The 6488-nt window shown below is 39.0% G+C and overlaps 1 pseudogene; it reads right to left on the reverse strand.

Annotated features, from left to right (window-relative positions):
• Positions 1-1439: 1439 nt before the first annotated feature.
• Positions 1440-1933, reverse strand: LOC114617124 (annotated as a pseudogene).
• Between the last annotated feature and the right edge of the window lie 4555 nt (positions 1934-6488).

Genomic DNA, 6488 nt, shown 5'->3' on the forward strand with positions numbered 1-6488 from the left:
ACATGCCTGTGCTCTGTCGTTGATACTTAATCACTCTGATTGAGTAGAAGAATTTTAGGAAAGGAAATAGCTAGAGCCACTGACTACCCGATGCCTGTCCTGTCCTGCCCCATCTCCTCCTTAGGAGTCTGTGCAAGGGAAGCATCCATGACAGCGACACTTTAGCTAATAACTTAACAGAGGGGAAAAATATGTCCTAAGATCTGTTCTGTATCAAGTGGAAATCATAAACTGACAAATTTCATTTATTTAAGAGATGGCCCTGAATCTGGAAATTAGAGGCTATTTCCCCAACATCACCAAAATAAAGACTCTGCTTTGTCTGGGGCCATAGTTTTCAGATCTAACCCGTGAAATCACAGAAACTACAATTTGATGACTCTGGATTGCATAATCCGAAAACCTGAGCACAGTGGGGCAAGTCGCTTGCTTATCTGACTTTAGGCAAGACATCGTCTATCAACCGCTATTTCTAAGTTTCTTTCAAAAATGTATACAATGCAGGAAAAAGCTTTTCTGTTTGTTTGCTTAGTTTCTGAGATTGTATTTTAATGACAATATTTCTCCCTGTCCTCCTTCTGAACCCTTCCACACATCCCTCCCAGCTTTCCTCCTCATTCGTGGGCTCTTTGGGAAAGAGCATTTAAGGTACAATAATGCAGCCTTTTCGGCTTGGCAGAACACTGCAGGACTGACTAATCATCATAGACAGTTCTTAACCAGAGAAGAAAAGCAGTTTCAAAAAGGTGGCAAGACTTAAATACAAGTAAAATTTCTATTGGAATTCCATGTCGTTTAAAACATTTAGAGAGAAGTATTTTTTTTCACAAAACTGCTAAAAGTAATTTTAAGGAAAAAACATATATATTTTTTTCTTTTAAATGTGGAATGCTCTGCCATTTAAGAAATGCTGACAAAGATGTTTCAGAACGCGTGCGCCAGGACTGGCTATTTTAGATTCTCATGGCGCCATCTAGTGCTGCACATGAGCAATAGCATCTATGTTTGACCCAAACGCTTTCTATTGCTGAGGAAACTGTATTTTTTCTGCAGGGCTAAGCAGAATAACCACCTCCACAGACTTGACTAATTATGCTCTGAGACACTGAGACAAAAAAATAATTTTATAACCTTGCCATGGCTTTAGTATTATTTGAATGAATGGATATGGTTCTCAGCAAATATTTCAATTGTGCTTCCATCTTGAAATTCTTATTAATCCTTTAAATACATTTTGCACAACTTTTTCCAATTAAATTTAACATAAGGTTAGAATGCACATTGAATTTAATATTAAAATTGAATCAGGATACTGTGTTACTGTGGAAATTTGTAAGATGTTAATGAAGTCTTTTAGAAAACTGCATATTTCAATTAGGAAGGGAGTACTTTCTTTTTTTTTTTTTATGGTGAAAAAAAAAGTGTATATTTAGAATTAGTCATCTGGACTCAGTTTAGATGATCCCAATCTTGTTGGCAACATCCAGAGCATCATAATCAGGAGCCAAGCGGACATGTGCCTTCTTCTCTCCATCAGGCCTTATCAAGGTATTGACTTTGGCCACATCAATGTCATAGAGTTTCTTCACGGCCTGTTTGATCTGGTGCTTGTTGGCCTTGACATCCACAATGAACACAAGTGTGTTGTTGTCCTCTATTTTCTTCATGGCTGACTCAGTGGTCAGTGGGAATTTGATGATAGCATAGTGGTCAAGCTTGTTTCTCCTTGGTGCACTTTTCCGAGGATATTTTGGCTGCCTCCGGAGCCGCAGTGTCTTGGGCCGCCGGAAGGTGGGTGACGTTCGGATCTTCTTCTTTTTGTGGCTGTGGACGCCTTTCAGCACTGCCTTCTTAGCTTTCAAGGCCTTCGCTTTGGCTTCGGCTTTGGGAGGGGCAGGAGCTTCCTTCTTCGCTTTCGGCGCCATCTTGGCGAAAAGCAAGGGAGTACTTTCTTAGGAAGAAAAAGGTTGGATGCTTCATGCAAGTTTCTATTGGTGTAAAGGCACCATGTTAAAGAAGGAGCATGAGGTTGGCTTTGAAAAGGCTGAGAAGCCTGAGGGTGTGGGGCACTGAATATCAGAAACCTCCTCTTTTGGTTTTTAATGTTGTAAATAGCTTTTCTCAAAGACCTGTAAAAAGAAAACACGGTACTTACCCACCTACCTACCTACCTACCTACCTACCTACCTACTTCTGATATAGAGAATAAATATTATTTACGAAGACAGAAATGATGTGGGAGTGTAAGATGCCCTGATTCCTTGGTGGGTAAGCTCTGGCAAAAACCAGTATCAGATGAGGCAGGGTCTGAGCTGTGGAAACAGCTGAGAAAGACATCTGAGGATCAGCCTAGCCTGGTCCACTGCAAAATAGGGTGAGTGAAATTCTGGGTCAGGCACTTGGGTGTTGATTAGTGATCTCCTGTTGAGATCAATTATGACTCTTCTTCCTGGTCAAAATTTAATTATGTAGGGACACACACACCACACACATATGCATATGCGTATTAAATTATATATATATATATATATATATATATTTCTCCCTTTCTTAATAGCAGTGACTGTGCATGGAAAGAGTCTTATGAATTAGTAAAACAACCTATTAGAGAGAGCAATTTGAGCCCAACTTTTAAAAAATTCAGTTTAAACTCTTACAGTGTTCATAGTTTATAAAATCAAGCATATGAGACTTGACCAAAGTTTAGAAATCTGATAAATTACACACACAGACACACAGACACACAGACACACACACACACACACACACATATTTGTGTGTGTGTGTTAGCAATAAAAGTTCAGTTTCCTTTTACAGCTTATAGAATTCCTAGTTGAAATAATTAAAGTAAATAGCCCCCTCAGCAAAGACCTGGTATTTTATAAATGTATTGTTAATGGCAAGGGTGAAATTCACCTACGAACAGAAGCTTCAGAAACTCCAGATGGGTTTCTTTGTCATTTTAAACCTGGTGTTCAAAATTCATCTGCTGGAAGAACATTTGCTTTCCAAAACAAGAATGTTTGTAAAATGGAAACCTTTCAGGATGCATTGCTAAGTGGCGAAAAGACTGCAATGTAACTGAGACACTGATATACATTATCCCGAGAACAGATTGGAAACTAGAGCATTCTAGCTCTGATGGAATGAGCCAGGCACTAGAAAAGGCTGAAAGAAATTCTGAGCATGCTTGAACCCGCTTTCCCTGACTGCTATACCAATGAGCAACAATTTCATTATCACCAAATTAGGCTTGTGTCTCTTTATTGGTAACTTACATAATGCATGATTGGGTTCAGAACTGTGTTTGTATTTGTCACATCATAATAATGACAGTGTCAGGGTAGAATGTCTCCCACGCTCCCTGCTGCCCTCTACTGACACCTGAATAAGGGGTCAGGCACAAGTTTCCACTCCATTCTTGACTTTTAACAACCTCAGTAGACATGGCACCACAGTTTTGTAATTTTCCTATCGTGATGTTTGGTCAAAGTCACACAGTGATTATCTAAAAATCTTACTTTCTTGACTGTTTCTTTTCAGTCTCTGGCTAGAAAGAACAAGCTTTTTTTTTTTTTAAATGGATCTTACTCCCCCTCCATATCCATTGGCATCTCCAGGTAACCAGCTTCTTCAACTTTATTCACATCTATGATATATGAGAGCTTAAAGTAATAGAAATAACATACACACAGACACACACACACACACACACACATATATATATATACATATCTACATATCCACACACATATATACATACATACATATACAGACATACACATATTCATACACACATATACATACACACATACATGCACACACACACATATATGCTATACACATAGACACACTCTGAACACACATTGCTAGATTATTCTCATCGGTCCTGTGGTCCCCTCTTTGTCTGTTTTCTCTATTTTATAATCAACACTGAGGGTCTAAGTTATACTTGGAGGAATAAGTTTGAGCATGTCTGTTTCCCTCCTTAGAACTTATCATCAACCCCCATACCATACAGAGAGTGTTCTTTGTGATAGTGTGACACTCTGCAGTTTTCCGTGGAGAAATTCACTAAACATTTTATCAGGCACACGAAGGACCGTCTTACTATCTCTCATTTAAAAATTTTAAAGGAGAAAACTGGGAAACTAGTCTGCCATGGAAGATGAAAGAAGGGTAAGTTTTCTCTCAAACATTTTAAAATTACAGTTTTAGGCTCAAGTCAGTGACAGGCATCCCACTGAGCAGATTGACGAGGTGGTTTTCTTCCCCTATTAGACGCTAAGAGAAGTGCAGGGCAAGAGTGGGCAGTTAAAGAGTCAGATTTCTCCTAAGTGAAGTACAAGCCTTTGCTTCCATGCAGCACCGAGAAGAAGCTGTCTACAACCATTCCAGAAGCAGCCCAACATCTGGTAGAACTCAGAAATCTGCTAGCGACAGTTATGTGTGCCAAGCAATCAAAAATCAGCTATCACCTACTAATGAGGTGGAAATGACTCAAACGTCCTCCATCACTGACTCTTGTGGGTTTTGTGGACCAGCTAACTGAATCCTCAATACCGTTAACTATCGCTTCTCCCTCAGAAAGTGTAAAAGTCAAATTCCATTGTAGCCTCACTTTCCACAGTATAGAAGACAACAAGTTTTTTATGACGCACAGACTCCTAGTTTTTTTTTGTTTTCTTTTTGAAATATAAAAGTTGAATAATTTTTATGTAAATAACTGGAGACAACCTTGCAGAGAATGGAATTCTGCATCTGAACATTGCAGAATTTAACTCTGCAAACATTAACGTTGGGAATGAGCTGATGTTGGGGGCAAGTGTGGTAGTGGCGGTATGATAATGACAAGGGTTTCTTCATCTGAAAGGGAAGAGAAATTAAAAGGAAAACAAAGTCACAGCATTGTCATTAATAGCATAGGACAATGCTTCTTGAAAAGCAACATTTAAATAACAGAGTTTTTATTATGATGAGAATAAGAAGCAGAGATTAAAAAGGGACTATCTAATTATTTAAGAGAGCCAGCTGCTCATTGAGAGCGCCCCCAGAGCCATCAGAATTCAGTAGGAACACATCAGAAACAACTAACTAGACTTGCAAATTCTCACCCAATTTCTGACCTCTAAGCACTGACTGAAATTTTCTGGAGATGCAGTCAAATACTATACCAATGTGTGCTTTGACAAGCCCTACAGGTCACTTGACATATATCCATATCTCTGAATATTAATATTTCATCTCAAAATAAGAAAAAGTGTGGCTAGGCGGTGGTGGCACATGCCTTTAATCCCAGCACTTTTGAGGCAGAGGCAGGTGGATTTCTGAGTTCGAGAGTTAGAGGCTAGCCTGGTCTACAGAGTGAGTTCCAGGACAGCCAGGGCTACACAGAGAAACCCTGTATGGAAAAACCAAATCAAAAAAAGAAAAAAGAAAAAAAAAAAGAAAAAGTATAAATATTTTCCACTGGGTGCATATAATTTGCTTCTGTTAATTTTTAAAAAGATTATTAAATAATCCAGTAGTCTTACTACTTTATTTTATGTTATTTTTAATGTAATTTGGATTTTCAAATGTATATTTAAATTTCAATGAAACTAATCTCTTTTGATTTCCTTACTTATTCATGTGGTCTTTAGGCTTTATAGAAAGACTTCATTTAAAGAAATCTTTATAGAAAGAATAGGAAAGCCCAGAATATCAGAGAAAAGCATACCTAGGCTCTGCACAGACAGGGGTGTGAAAGGAACACTTATACCTTCCTGACTCAGGACCCAGTGAATATACCCACATGGAAGCTTACAGGGACCATGCCCCTGACAGACAAGTTTTATCTTTTGGAAATTAAGAGAGGGATATTGTTTTTTTGTGGCCATACCAATGGCTACGTAATCATTCAGCACATTTTTATGGAGCCAGTCCTATGTGCATACATGGTAATAAATTCCAAAGCTAAAAGAGCAACCTGCATCTTATGAAACAAACAGTTCAAGACAGAAAGTTTGCGCACAAATAAATGCTGTGGTAAGTCAGAAGTTGCGGCGCGCAGCCTCGCCGATAAGGAGAACGCCACATTCAGGATTCTTCTGACAGCAATTTATTGTACAGCTCTTTTAGATGACAGTGAGGCAAGGGACCCCAAGCCCCAAAAACCTGTGGCTTATATAGAGCCCTAGGAGACGTGCCACACACTCATTGGCTCTTATGATATCGCCAAATTAGCATACTGGTTTTCGCGCCTTGCCAGGCGCACATTCAAGCAAGGCTTTCAAGAAGAACCAGGAAGCAGGAAACTGGCGCCATGTTGCAATGGCGAACGCGGCTCCTAACAAGAAGTGACCACAAAGGTGTTTGTATAAATTGTCATGTCTATAGATAATAAAACAATAACCCATTTGGAATCTAATAAAACAGTATTTACCTAGTGTGGGAAAGGCCCTGGATTCAGTTTCCAGTATCACACAGAAAGAAAAAAGGGAAACAAA

Source organism: Grammomys surdaster, unplaced genomic scaffold (assembly GCF_004785775.1).
Source record: "Grammomys surdaster isolate TR1022 unplaced genomic scaffold, NIH_TR_1.0 134, whole genome shotgun sequence".
NCBI classification, from domain to species: Eukaryota; Metazoa; Chordata; class Mammalia; order Rodentia; family Muridae; genus Grammomys; species Grammomys surdaster.